This window comes from Mixophyes fleayi, chromosome 6 (assembly GCF_038048845.1).
Source record: "Mixophyes fleayi isolate aMixFle1 chromosome 6, aMixFle1.hap1, whole genome shotgun sequence".
Lineage (NCBI taxonomy): Eukaryota > Metazoa > Chordata > Amphibia > Anura > Limnodynastidae > Mixophyes > Mixophyes fleayi.
Genome location: NC_134407.1, coordinates 35,497,272 through 35,513,164, shown reverse-complemented (window position 1 = coordinate 35,513,164; position 15,893 = coordinate 35,497,272). Strand labels below are relative to the sequence as shown.

Below are 15,893 nucleotides of genomic sequence, written 5' to 3'. Positions count from 1 at the left end.
ATAGTGCTGGAACAACTGTAGCCAATAAGAGCATTAGAACATTCACAAAACAAAAGGTTATAGACACAACCTCCAAATTAAGTGGAAAAGCATTACCATATCTATAATATAAATGCTTAGTGGCGTGTGTTAGTCTGTCTGTGTGTGTGTGTGTGTGTGTGTGTGTGTGTGTGTGTGTGTGTGTGTGTGTGTGTGGAAAAAATAAAACCAAGCTGCAGCGCCACCTGCTGGGCGGAGTTATACACTGACCTACTAAATTCTTAGTGTGTGTGGAAAAAAAATTCAGAAAGGGCTGAAATTTGGTATACTAAGATGTTTTTAATTTGTTAATTTAATTTGTTAATTGTTAAGTGTTTATAAAGATTTAAAAAAAATATATATATATTTCTTGAAGGAGAAGTGACAGTTGGGAGTGGTTGGTGGTTGCCGGGGGTGACAGTGGGGAGTGGTTGGTGGTTGAGGCCTGGGCTATGGCCCAAATGCATGACAAGAACCTTTTTAGCACCTTAAGTAGCTTGATTTGAGTAGAATGCATGAGTATCATGCACGGGTTAACTTGTATATATATATATATATATATATATATATATATATATCTATATATATATATATATATATATATATATATATATATATATATATTTATAAGTATACATGGACATGTGGACTATGCACCTATACATGAACAGATAGGAAATTAAAGCTCATGGTTGTTTCTTCAATTTCTCTTCACTTTGGTATCTTCTTTTCTTCATCATGATGGTGTGGCCTTGGACTGTTTTGAGACACTACTCTTTATTCAGTTCCCTGTATAACCTAATGGGGAACACCTGTCTCTATGTTCCTAAGATTTGGGGTCAAAGGAACCGCACACTTTCCTCTGTCTGGTGTCAGCGGAAGTGACGGGTGAACGTACACTGCCCCATGGTCATCAAGACCTGAACGTCCACAAGAGCGGCATTTACTTCCACCAACTTCCCTTTATTAGCACATATGTTCCAAGGTCACCCAAGCACCTGCTCATAGTCCTAACTACCCCAGGACAACTCAAACAGTGATGTGGAGGTACTAGAAGGATATGAAAAGTACCAACCCTGTACAAGACAAGTGCCTGGGGCAGGGGGGATTCTTGTGACACATGACTGCCTTTATCTATGCAATATATATTGCCACAGTTAAGGGTATTTATGCAACTGTGGAAACGGTAGTATTTCTTTGTAACATGTGGCTTGCAACAACGTATTTAACTGCAATATATGGATGGCCATGGGAGCTCTTTCTGTGCAATGTATTGCTGGCAATTTGTTTGGGTCATTTGTCCGATATATGGCTGTGTCCATGGGCGAGCATGCTGTTTGAGCTATCTTGCCTATCAAAAGCAGGAAACCATCTTTTTTTTCTGGTGGTTTTCACCAAACTGCCGGTGGTTTAGGTTGTTTAAAATCCGCCACACATCGCTGGAGGTTTAACATCTCAGCCTCCACACGCTTTATAGTAAATGCAGCGGATTGGAGTACTAAACCGCCGCCAAAGTGCAGCAGTTTGCAAAGCCGCCAAATATTTTTGGTAAATCGAAGCCGGAATGATTATACCATTATGTTTGCATAACACCTCAATCAGCCCTTCAACCGCAGCAATCTTGTGCACCACTGGAAAAAAATCACTGTCTTGACTTGCAAAGTCAGGTGCACTGTAGGAAAGGCAAACAAATGACCTCACAAAAGAGAGAAAGGGCTAGATTTACTAAGCTGCGGGTTTGAAAAAGTGGGGATGTTGCCTATAGCAACCAATCAGATTCTAGCTTTCATTTATTTAGTACTTTCTACAAAATGACAACTAGAATCTGATTGGTTGCTATAGGCAACATCCCCACTTTTTCAAACCCGCAGCTTAGTAAATCTAGCCCAAAATGTCATTTGCACTCCAACGCACTGTGCCTTTCCATTATAAATTACTTCTTGTGTCTTGTTAAGTCCCTTTATGTCTTACTCAAATATGTACAGGTTCCCTTGTTTTTTTTCAGACAGGATTATATTTTCTTCGTACATTGATAATATATTATATTTGTATTGTTCCTATTGTTTTCTCTGTCTTGCATTTCCCATGCATTCCCCGAGTTTATTTATTTATGTTTTACAAAAATAGACATTTAGAAAAACAAAATGTTTTGTATTATGTTTGTCTCTATGTAAGCATATTTATATTGTTCTGTAGATATCATTTGTTTTTCTGTTTTATATTGTTGATCTCACAAGCTCTCCCACCCCCCACCATATAAAACAGAGATGCAATTATCCATGATCTCCACTTAACACTATTCTACAACATAACAACTTTAGCATATAGATTTCTGTTTGTGTCATAATCTTTTCTCTGTGACACAATCTGATAAATAATTAGATAAAGTCAAGCTGGTTGCTGTCCCGAAATAATTTAGTTTACAATATCACTTCACCTCTCCCATCATTATATATTCTATTCAGCCATCATTTCGCGTCCCCTTGGTCTCTCCTTGTCTATTTGTCTTCCCTGTTCAATTCAATACTGCTTACACTTACTGTCAAATCTACAAATTAAATCATTCAGGAGCTCAGTTTGATCAAAAGAGGACTCTGCTGTCTTGTGTCAGTGGCTGATGCATTTTTAAGTAACATGTGCCTGACGTTTCATTTCCACACTGAAACATCCGCCATTGCTCTGCCACATGCTGTGAAGTTGATTTATGAACAGACCAAGATGCCAGTGTATTAGGTTCTATATCCCACCGTTGTTCAGCAGAGGCTCTATTTAAAAATCGATGGGTAGACTGCTGCTGCTGCTTCACATGCATGTCATATCCACATAATAGCCAGTCAGGACGGGTCGCACAGCTATAACCAAACCAAAGGCACTTGAATAGCTGAAACATTTAACATTTTGCTGAGCTTTTATTGTACAATCCTTCTCTAAGGGGGAAGATGGGCAGATATATACAGAAAGTGCAGCGGGCAGCTATTATATAATGGATAAGACTAATCAAGTAAAACAAATTGCTTAACTATTATGGAATAATTATATTATTTACATAGATTATTCAGAAGCAGTGGATGCTTTTTAAATTGACACCAAATATTTCTTTGCTATATGTGTATATGTTAGTTTAAGGTGGTATTATTATTATTATTATTATTATTATTATTATTATTATCATCAAATGATTTAGTAGAGGTTAACAGGAAGGTTCATGGGTGAAAAAGTTTCCCATCTAGATTTACTTGGGAAGAAGTGAAGTAATTAATGTGCATATAAGACTGATGCGTGAACTGAACAACAGCCAATCAAACCCTTTTAATCATATCAGCACTCATGGAGCACCAATGAAATAAAGGAGGTCAGCAGCAATGGGGAGACAAAGCTCAACTATCATATGCTAATCACTTGGCAGTCGGGCTGGTCAGAGCTTTGTCACTCTATCACCACTCCACTGGAAACATATGGAGGAGGGGGGGGTTATTTCAGAAACTGTATGAAGCTGCCCTAACTTATAAATACATCAAACACATCACCTGTCTTAATATTGTGGTTAAATATTGTGATTTTTTTTTTTTTTTTTACCTCCCTCGGACACAATATTATTTTTTTCTTTGCTGGCCCCCACCACCAGCCGGGCCCCTAGGGAACCGCTGGGCCCCAGGGGACCACTGGGCGATAGGTACAATGATGCACCTCACTATGAGCTTTTTGCATGAAAACAAGGAAAGTAAAGCAAAAAATGAGTAACTTTGAACCTTGACAAAACTATGCTGCAATGCAAGGGGTGCAAATGAGTTTATTATTTTGCACATAAGGAAAATACTGGCTGTTTTTCTAATGTAGGACACAAATACTTGATAGCTTTATTTTCACACTGACATTAAAAGTCAATCTAGATCATGTTCTACCCCAATTATAAATCTGCCTTCAAATTTTAAATATACCTCCCCATCCAATGCAACATGGTTTTGCCAAGGTTCAAAGTTACTAATTTTTTTCGCTTTCCTTTCCTTAATGAATCAGGCCCACTTTGTATTGCAAGAGATATTTAAATAATAATAGTGTGGGTGAAGATTGCAAATATATGAATATGTTCCTGATTTTGCATGTCAAACAATATATTTAATAAAATAAATTGAATTATTTGTACCTGGTAATAAAGACGACTCTAATGTTCCCTTACTCTCAAGAGTTGCATGAACTAACAATTCACTGATCTAAGTAATACTTATAATTCCATGCTTATCTCACCGGTACCCTGACAACTCATGTATTGTAACGTGATCAGGTCATAAGATTAGCTATTATACTATCTATAGCCTCTGAAAACAACTTCTTCTACACAGTTGTACATATAATTGGCACTAAATGCCAATGATTGGTTTTGCATTTTGCTTGGGAAGATCTGACGAGAGGGGAGCTTTGTGTCATAGAGGGTGTTATGTGATTGCTTGTCAGCACCTCACCTCCTTTCAGATGCCACCCTCTGAATGCCGCCCTTTCTTCAAAGCTTTCCTAGCCGACTGTTGTCAGAGGCAGTGGTCAGCATTCATGTGTATAGCACCTTTCATAGGTAGTAAAAGGATATGTCTGCTAAGGACTTTTTACCCCTACAACTGTCCTCCTGTCATGTCCTTTCCCTGGAACCTCCACCATTATAAATATGACACATTTTCCTAGAGACTTTGCAGAGGTGTGAAGATTATGGGGTTGAAACCGAGTGAGCACTACGCCAGTAGTTTGTACATGGTCCAGAAAAGTGGGTGCTGGTATACGAGCCATGCAGATTTGTGTGATTCTGCAACTTACGTCACGGGACAGGGGTGTTCTAATGTAGGCAGAGTACAGTAAGGACAATGCAGCACAATTGTCAACAGACGTAGAGCGGGTAAAAGAAGCATGTATTCCTGAGAGAGAAGTATTAGGGGCAGGAGCAAATAGTGGATGATAATGATGATGGTCTCCAGCACAAGTGAACCGCTTGTGATTGGCTACTTGCGATTGCACCACTGATTCTGATTGGACAGGGAGTAGTTTCTGCTGTGTTAGAGAAGTATTATATTTTATTGATCCCTTATAGCTAAGGCGTTTGTTGCACATAAAACAAGTGGATAAAATCATGGGGGCAAGTGGAATGCAGGGGTGAACCTAGACTTGTTTTTAGGGTGGGACGATTTAGCATTGTCATGCCCCCCATTCAGTCTGATTGGCTAGTCCCGGTTGGCCCCAACCCCTGTTCCTGATGGGCACCGCCCCCTTTGCTCGGCATCTTGACATTTTAACTTTTATGCTTCTGGTGCTAGGGGGGGATGATTGCCTCGATCGCCTCCCCCCCTGAATCTGCCACTGGTGGGATGTAAGAGTCTGCAGCATATGTGCCTAGTGCATATACTACTAGTGCAGACCTGCACAGATCTTTAGATGCATATGGCTCAGCATGTGGGCATAAATATGCTATTTCTATGTACAGCTTCTTTGAGCACAATTTGCACCTATTTTGCAGCTAACTCTACATCTGGGAATATGTGTCAAAGAGCATGGGAGGGCCACCTGTCCAATTAGCTATCATTCTCTACAACACAGTTCCTCCCACTCTGTACTGTACTCAGATACATGGGATTTTCAGGGGGGTGGGGGTGGGGGTTGGGAGGAAAAAGGGCAGAGAGCTTTGACAACACAACACCAGTTTAATTCAATTCCATATCACATTTTATAAGTAATTATGAACATACTCAGTAGCATTTCATCTTAGTAGCATCTCATGGGGGTTCAGTAGCAGTGTGGATATCCGTTGTAAATATTGTTTGTGGACAGTGGGGTTCTTATATTCTGTTAAATACATTATACTAAGCAGCATACATTATTCTAGGTATACATTATACTTATACTTGCCTACTTTATAAGTCTGTACTCCGGGAGATCGGAGTACAGATTATGTGACAGAGGGTAGGAGGGGTTGTGATGACGTTGATACGTCACTATAACCCCGCCCCTACTATAAAATACAGAAAATTATCGGCATTGAATAGTGGGGGTGTGGCTTAATCGCGTCATTTAGTCCCGCCCCTGATATTCAATACTGAGAATTTCTGCATTTTACAGGGTTCCAGGAGGTTTGCCTACTCTTCTGGGAGTCCAGGAGGAATCCCTGAAATTCATGAGCCTCCCGGAAATTCTGGGAGAGTAGGCAAGTATGATTATACTAAGTATACATTATACTAAGTAAACATTATACTAAGCATACATTATACTAAGTATACATTATACTAAGAATACATTATACTAAGTATACATTATACTAAGCATACATTATACGAAGCATACATTATACTAAGTATACATTATTCTAAATTATACTAAGTATACATTATACTAAGCATACATTATACTAAGCATACATTATACTAAGTAAAGATTATACTTAGTATACATTATACTAAGTAAACATTATACTAAGCATACATTATACTAAGTATACATTATACTAAGAATACATTATACTAAGTATACATTATACTAAGCATACATTATACTAAGTATACATTATACTAAGCATACATTATACTAATTATACATTATACTAAGCATATATTATACTAAGCAAACATTATACTAAGCATACATTATACTAAGCATACATTATACTAAGTAAACATTATACTAAGCATATATTATACTAAGCAAACATTATACTAAGCATACATTATACTAAGTATACATTACACTAAGCATACATTATACAGTATACTCTTTTTTGTGAGCTGTCAGGTAACATTACAAACCCTAAAGGTTACATTTTGTCACCTGTAATCCAGTATAACTTCCCCAGTTATTAATTTTGATACATGACATTGTCCTTAAATATAAAACATTCTGAACACTAAGAATTCGCAAACATCTTTGTTTAGAAGAAAACACCATATGGAAATATGTTAGTATGCAAATAGATGTTCAAACTTGCTTTAGCAAATGTTTAAGTAGGGTAAAAATCTGTTTTATAATCTATTAAATTCTGTGTTGCCAGAATCAACAACAATACAAAAGATGATACTATTTAAGCGTTTTATTATTTTTATTGTCGGGTGTAAACAGTTATGAAATCAGGCTTGGGTTATCCACACTGAAACCTAGGCAAATGCCTAGGGAGTGAAAATGTTCCACCTTGTGTACACAGCTGAGTTCATGCTCTGGTGACATTAACATTGCTGTTGCATTATGGGAAACACTTAGCATATGTTATGTTTCAGTGCATCCAATTCAATCTGTTCTAGAGCAGTCACCAGTGTTCCTTCTTCATCCTGGTTATTTCAGGTTCTCGACTTGAGGATTGTGCTGCCCTTGTCAATGCCTACTCCACAGTTTTAATAGGATAAACCTTTGGATGACACAGTCTACTTATATAACTAAAATAAAAGATAAAAAGGCAAATAAAATTATTTGAAAAAAAAATCTGATGCCTCAGGACTGTATACAGAAACGTTGGGTAAATGGAGCGTTGATTCTTTCTTCAGAGATGAAGTATACACACTAGGCTACAAGAAAATGGTGGCGGTCTCCAGATCACATTCCAATATTAGCACAATTTCTGCAACATGTCATCTGTGATCTGTAAATAAAATACAATTAAATTAAGACATGTAAAATTCATTATAATTATTTTTTTTATTAGTGATGCTTAAACATGTAATGCAAATTCTCTGAAGGTCTCAAACAGACATGAGAAATGTGTGTACTGTAAAACTCATAAACAGTGCTTTGCTGGAATGCTTTTCACCTTGAAGATGTTAATAGGTCTATTAACACTCTGGTCACATTTAAGTGTCAACTGAGTGTCCTTCAGTGCCTTGTCATACAACATTTAGACCATCTCTGCTATACTAAAAATCGCTAAGTTAATCATATTGCCGAGCAAACGTTTTTCATAATGCCCATAAAAAAACAATACAAAATATTTTATATGGAAATTAATTTATAACATAATGCATAAATGATAAGTTATGTGATGGGGGATGTTAATATATGTGGTAATATGTTAATGTTAGCATAAGGTATGTTAATATTTGTATTATTGTTTAGCATTCATGAAACACCAACACAATACCTAGCGCTGTTTAATTACTATACTGGAACGTAAACTGACATTTGAAACAAATAAGATACCAAGATAGAAAAAAAGGTTAAAGAGGATGGGCACGTTTCATTAAGGAAAGTAAAGCAAAAAAAAAATCAGTAACTTTGAACCTTGGCAAAACCATGTTACAATGCAAGGGGTTCAAATGAGTTTATTATTTTGCACATAAGGAAAATGCTGTCTGTTTTTTCATGTAGGACATAAATACTTAATAGCTTTATTTTTACACAGACATTAAACGTTGATCTAGCACATGCTTTACCCCAATTATAAATCTGTCCCCACATTTTAAATTTACCTCCCGCTCCAATGCACCATGGTTTTGGCAGAGTTTAAAGTTACTCTTTTTTTTGCTTTAGCTTCCTTAGTAAATCAGAACCAGTGTGTTGAACATGTGTATGCTCAGAAGAGGTGTCGACACTGCTCTATTCAGAAATTGGGGACCTAAGTGGGGACCATATTTGATATTTGCTGTGAGCTTATCAAACGAGTGAAAACACATTACTAGATGAGTAAACTTCTGTAAATATTATACCTGTAAAATCCTGTGAAAAATAGCAGTGAGTTCTTATGTGTGAATTACTGATTATAATGAGAATAATGAACCCTCTCTAATTAAAAATATATGTCTGTTATAAGTCATAAAGGAGTTTTGGGGATAACACAAGAAAATGATTTAGTTATGAGGCAATAGTCAAAAATTCCAATATACCCTTAAAAACCACCATATTAAAAATGCCAAGAAAATGTTTATTCTGTTTAATGTCTTTTACCTCAGGTAATGGAATAGTCAACAACTTGCCAGGGAGAGCAGTAACGCATTTCACCCATGATATAAGGGTTACATTTCGATGTGATTTGTTAAGCTCCAAATTGAGCTATTTAGTAGGGCAGGCAGTATAAGCAATTCCACATTCCAGGTTCAGGGGGTTTACAAACTGATACCAATGCTCTCATATAAGAAGTGAGACACTGGTACTTTTATTTTGAATATTGTAATTGCAACGCTGAGATCAACCCATTCTCCCTAGGGCCCTGTCTGCAACAGTGTTCAAAGGCCACTTCTGAGCATTGGGAAAGAGTGTCCCTAAAGGCAACATCTTTGTTAAATCTTAGTAGTGAGGAATGTTTACTATTACTGTAAGCCAGAGAGAAGTCTGGATTATTATATATATATGTTGGAAAGGAGAATAGGTAAATATTAAGTTTCTCTAACCTTTGTTGGCATTATTGGAGCTGGGAAAACCTTCCCACTGAAAGCGGTAGTGTTTATACACAAGGCAGTGTTCAAAGAGCTAAATCAGTGAAACATTAGCAGCCCTATATGATCTCTATACTTCATAACCCCATGTCACTCACCGGACTGTGAGTGCTTCTTCCCGGACTATTAGGAACCGTGGACGTCCTCTATCCTGAGGGACTGCGCATGCGCAGCCCTTTCCAAACCTTCAGTGTATGTTCCTTTAACTTAATTGGCAGATCAGGCAACCTCCCTATATTAAGCACCTGTGGTCAACACCACGTTGCCTGATCTTGGAGTCTCATTCCCCATGAGTCTCTGAAGGTGTTCCTGTGTTTCCTTGTTCATTCAGCCCTGCTGATTCCTGTGGTTTCCAAACCACTTCTACCTCTGTGGTTTCCAAACCACTTCTGCTACTGTGGTTCCCATACCACTTCTACCATCTACTATATCATCGTGACTGTGAGCTGATTCCTATCCGCTGCCTCCGTGCACTACAGTCTTCTAATCACTTCAACTCTACCATGTATCATTGGGACTGTTAGCTGATGCCTATCCGCTGCCTCCGTGCATTACAGGCTTCAACCACATCCACTCACCTGTTCATGATTGTGACTGCCAGCTGATTCCTATCCGCTGCCTCCGTGCACTACAGGCTTCAACCTGCAACTCGTCTGTGTTTCATCATCGTGACTGCTAGCTGATTCCTATCCGCTGCCTCCGTGCACTACAGTCTTCAACCTGCAACCCGTCTGTGTTTCATCGTGACTGTTTAGCTGATTCCTATCCGCTGCCTCTGTGCGCTTCAGTCTTCAGTCCTTGTCTACTCTACCGTGTTTCCTTGAGTCTGCTGCCACTATTGCTACCCGCTACTCTCCGTGATCATCTGTTCCAGTTCAACTCTGCTCCTGTGTCCCATCGTTACTGCACCTGCTGGTTGCTATTGGTTACCTCCGTGTTCCCGCAGAGACCCGCTGCTGTTACTTCTCAGCGCTACTCATCCATCCACTGCTGATCCGCTCTCCACGCCTTCCTGTGTTCCCTGCTGGTCTACCTACCTGTGCGCTGCACCTGCTAGACCCCTGCTTCACCCATCCAGGGACTTGTATCCTGCTGGCCTCCTGCCCTTCAGGTATCTCTGCACTCCTGTCTGACTGCCTTCTCCTGAACCACGGTATGCATACTTCCCATTGACTGTGCTGTGTATTGCATACCTTGCTGGACTGTGTTGGTTCTCCTCTGGAGTGTACGATCCGCTGAGTCTATTGCCATCATTGACTGTGTTGGTTCTCCTCTGGAGTGTACTATCTGCTGACTCTACTGCCATCATTGACTGTGTTATCTCATGCCGGATTACTTCAAGAGACTTTCTATATTGGCAGTGTTGTTCAGTCATTTATACATTTATATTGTGCATATTACTGTGGATCAAAGTCAAGGTGCCCGTGTATATATTGTGTTGCAGTCTCTCCCCGTGCACCTCCTCACATATATATTCAGTAGTACAACTTGCTAGTGGCAGACCACTGACTCCTGTTTACAGTTTCACCTGTTCCAGTATCCTCTCACATAGCAGTGGTACAACTTGCTAACGCAGACCACTGACTCCCCGGATACCTCCACTTGGATTCCATTCCTTCACTCAGACAGCGGTACAACTTGCTATCCGCAGACCGCTGACTCTCATCACCTCCTCGTTTCTGTTGGACATTCCTCCTCACTATAGCAGTGGTACAACTTGCTACCGCAGACCACTGACTACCTTCACGTGTCCTTTGTCCATACAGTTCCTCGTGTATTACTACCTCCATATTGCCAGTGCTGCTAGTCATAGACTTTCCTGAGCATCTCATCATCTGCTATTTCCTGTTCCGTGATCACCCTGCTACCAGAGTACCATATTACCACCTATACTGCTCTGGTAAGCCTATCACCTGGTGATCCCTGGGTAAAGACTCCTAGTGCCCGTGACAGTAAGATCAGGCCATGACAGACCCAGATACGGAACCTACTGCTAAAGAGATGCTGCAGCATCTGGTCAGCCGTGTGGAGCAACAGGATGCTCGCCAACAGCTGTTACTTCAATGTTACCAATCGTTAACCTCCCAAGGAACATCTGGACAGACTGTTACAGCTAGTATTGAAGCTCCTGTGCTTTCCTCCGTTTCCCCAGTGCCATCCCAGGTGTCTACAGCTCCTACGCTTCACCTGCCTACTCCGTCAAAATATGACGGGGACCCCAAAACTTGTAGAGGTTTCCTTAACCAATGTTCAGTCCATTTTGAACTCCAACCTCAAAATTTTTCTACCCATCGTTCCAGAGTGGCCTATCTTATCTCATTGTTTTCTGGACAAGCCCTGGCTTGGGCCTCCCCTCTGTGGGAGAGAAACGATCCAATTCTACAAGATAGTGCCAAATTCATTTCCACGTTCCGAAGTGTGTTCGATGAACCAGGTCGTGTGACCTCCGCTGCTTCCAGCATTCTTCGTTTGCGACAAGGCTCCCATACAGTAGGACAGTATGTCATTCAATTTAGGATCTTAGCCTCTGAACTTCAGTGGAACACTGAAGCATTAGTTGCCGCCTTCTGGCAGGGGCTCTCCGATAAAATTAAAGATGCACTGACTACCCAAGAGCTTCCTTCGTCACTAGAAGATTTGATCTCTCTTTGCCATCGTGTAGACATGAGATTTCGTGAAAGAGAATCTGAGAAAACAACTTCTGCTAAAGCACCTCTTCGTTTAAACCCTCAATTTCGTCCAGTTTCACCTTCTGTGATTCCCATGGAGATAGGACGTTCCAAATTATCTTTAGAAGAGAGGAAACGAAGAGTAAAGAATAGACTCTGTATCTATTGTGCTGATTCCACACATATGCTCAGTTCTTGCCCTAAGAAATCGGGAAATGCCAGGCCCTAACTAGTTCTGGAGAGGTGAAGTTAGGGTCCCTGGAGTCCTCTCCATTGTCTATGAAATCTAAAGTCTGCGCTTTCGATGTTACGATTTCCTTTGCTACCAAATCCTTTGAGTCACAGGCATTGATTGATTCCGGAGCAGCAGGAAATTTCATTTCTAAATCACTAGTGAATCAATGGTCCCTACCAGTGATCACTTTAAAAACACCCATTACTGTGACGGCTATAGATGGATCACGTCTCATCAATGGTCTCATCACCCAGAGTACGTCTCCAGTAACCCTTCAGATTGGTGTACTACACCATGAAGAAATTTCGTTTTTAATTCTTCCTGTTACGACAAGTCCGATTGTCTTAGGCCTTCCATGGCTTCAATGTCACTCTCCCCAGATTGACTGGCGCACCCCTCAAGTTACGTCTTGGGGGCCTGAATGTCACCATCGTTGTCTCTCTCAAGTTATTCCTCTTAAAGTACAGCAATCTTCCATCTCATCGTCCTCCCCGGGACTCCCTCCTCAGTATGCTTCATTTGCCGATGTGTTTGATAAAGCTCAGTCTGAACGTCTTCCTCCTCATCGTTCTTGGGATTGTCCGATCGACCTTCTACCTGGCAAGACTCCTCCCAGGGGTCGGGTCTATCCTCTCTCGTTACCTGAAACTCAAGCCACATCTGAGTACATACAGGAGAATCTCCAGCGTGGGTTCATTCGACCTTCCACCTCTCCCGCTGGAGCTGGGTTCTTCTTCGTCAAAAAGAAGGATGGATCATTACGCCCTTGTATAGATTTTCGTGGACTCAACGCCATTACTATCAAGAATCGGTATCTCATTCCGCTGATCACTGAGCTATTTGATCGCATCAAGGGAGCTCGGATATTTACTAAGTTGGATCTTCGTGGTGCCTACAATTTAATTAGAATCCGTTCCGGTGACGAATGGAAGACCGCGTTTAACACCAGAGATGGGCATTACGAATATTTAGTAATGCCCTTCGGGCTGTGTAATGCCCCCGCGGTTTTCCAGGGTTTCATCAATGAGATCTTTCGGGACTTATTATATGTATGTGTCGTTGTCTACCTGGACGACATATTGATCTTCTCACAGGACCTGCCTTCTCATCACCAACATGTGGCAGAGGTCCTCTCCAGACTACGGAAAAACTCATTGTTCTGTAAATTGGAAAAATGTTCATTCGAGTTACCCCAGATTCCATTCTTGGGGTATATAGTTTCCGGAGTTGGCCTGAAGATGGATCCAGACAAAGTAAATGCTGTACTACATTGGCCTCAGCCAACTACTCTTCGTGCCATCCAGCGTTTTTTAGGTTTTGCCAATTACTATAGACGCTTCATTCAAGACTTCTCATCCATTGCATCTCCCATTGTGGCCTTAACTCGGAAAGGGGCTAATACTAAGCAATGGTCATCTGAGGCTCTCCAAGCCTTTCAAATCCTCAAAGAGTCCTTCTCGTCTGCTCCCATTCTGCGACAACCTGATGTGACACTCCCCTTCTTCCTAGAAGTAGATGCCTCTAATGTGGGCTTAGGAGCTATTCTCTCCCAACGCTCGGAGCAACAAAAATTACATCCTTGTGCCTTCTACTCTCGGGGTCTTCTGCCCGCAGAGAAAAACTATACTATCGGGGACAAGGAGTTGCTGGCCATCAAAGCTGCATTAGAGGAATGGAGATACTTGTTGGAAGGAGCTCGCCATCCTGTGACGATCTTCACGGATCATAAGAACTTGTCATATTTGCAATCTGCTCAATGCTTGAACCCTCGTCAAGCAAGATGGTCTCTTTTCTTTTCCCGTTTTGAATTAATTATAACCTTCAAACCAGCTGCTAAGAACAAGAAAGCTGACGCTCTATCTCGAGCTTTTGTGACGTCCTCTGATGTAGAAGAGGTTCCCAACCATGCTATTCTAGACCCCAAATGTATTTCTCTGGCTGCGTCATCCACCAAAATGCTACCATTTGGGAAGACCCTCGTGCCTCCTACTCTGAGGAGGAAAATCCTTTCGTGGTTCCATGCCTCTCGTTTTTCTGGACACGCCGGTGAACATAAGACCTTTGAGATTCTCTCTCGTAGTTACTGGTGGCCTTCAATGAGGAGAGACGTCAAAGAGTTTATTGCTTCCTGTGATTTATGTTCTCAGTTCAAATCCTCCCGCAGAACTCCAGCAGGGTTGCTGCGACCACTACCCATTCCGTCCAAGCCTTGGACCCATATTAGTATGGATTTCGTTACTGATTTGCCACCAAGTAAGAATCACAATACTATTTGGGTAGTGGTAGACAGATTTTCGAAGATGGCTCATTTCGTCCCTCTGTCCGGTTTACCTTCCTCGTCTACTTTGGCTGAACATTTCATTAAAGAAATCTTCCGCATCCATGGATGTCCGTCTGAGATTGTGTCAGATAGAGGAGTACAATTCGTTTCCAGATTCTGGCGGGCCCTTTGTAAAACCTTGGGCATACGATTAGCACTCTCATCGTCTTACCATCCGCAATCTAACGGACAAACGGAACGAGTCAATCAAGATCTTGAGACTTTTATTAGGATGTTCTCTTCAGCCAACCAAGACAACTGGGTAGAATTGCTCCCTTGGGCTGAATTCGCCCATAACAACATGTACCATGAGTCATCATCCAAAACTCCATTCTTTGTGGTCTACGGTCACCATCCGTCTTTTCCGGAATTTCCTGCCCTCCCGCCCACCCAAGTTCCTGCTGTGGAGACTGCTTGTCAGACCTTCAAAAATATCTGGTCTCAGGTCAAAACCTGTTTAAAGAAGACATCTAACAAATATAAGTCTTTCGCAGATAAGAAGAGGCGGGCTATTCCACCACTAAAAATTGGAGATCGTGTCTGGTTATCTACCAAAAATATTCGTTTGAAGGTTCCATCTATGAAATTCGCCCCTCGTTTCATTGGTCCATATAGGATCATTCAAGTTATCAATCCAGTATGTGTTAAACTTCTTCTTCCTAAGAATCTTCGGATTTCCAATGCCTTCCATGTGTCCTTACTCAAACCTCTTATTATCAATCGTTTCTCGACTCCTCCCTCAGCACCGCAGCCAGTTCAAGTTCATCAGGAGGAGGATTTCGAGATTACTGAGGTATTGGATGCAAAAATTTCGCGAGGAGTCCTCCGTTTCCTCGTTCATTGGAAGGGCTTTGGTCCTGAAGAGCGTTCATGGATCAAAGCTGAAGATCTTAATGCTCCTGCCCTTCTGAAGAAGTTTTATTCCAAAAATCCGGACAAGCCCGGTTCCAGGCGTTCTGTGCCCACCTTTAAAAGGGGGGGTACTGTCACTCACCGGACTGTGAGTGCTTCTTCCCGGACTATTAGGAACCGTGGACGTCCTCTATCCTGAGGGACTGCGCATGCGCAGCCCTTTCCAAACCTTCAGTGTATGTTCCTTTAACTTAATTGGCAGATCAGGCAACCTCCCTATATTAAGCACCTGTGGTCAACACCACGTTGCCTGATCTTGGAGTCTCATTCCCCATGAGTCTCTGAAGGTGTTCCTGTGTTTCCTTGTTCATTCAGCCCTGCTGATTCCTGTGGTTTCCAAACCACTTCTACCT

General features: G+C 41.1%; 1 long non-coding RNA gene across 1 annotated transcript in view; it reads right to left on the bottom strand.

Annotated features, from left to right (window-relative positions):
* Positions 1-7,475: 7,475 nt before the first annotated feature.
* Positions 7,476-15,893, bottom strand: part of LOC142160229 (uncharacterized) — a 63,826-nt gene continuing 55,408 nt past the window's right edge. Inside the window, exon 3 of the long non-coding RNA XR_012693106.1 lies at positions 7,476-7,618. This is a non-coding gene — a long non-coding RNA (uncharacterized LOC142160229). The remainder of the gene's footprint in view (positions 7,619-15,893) is intronic.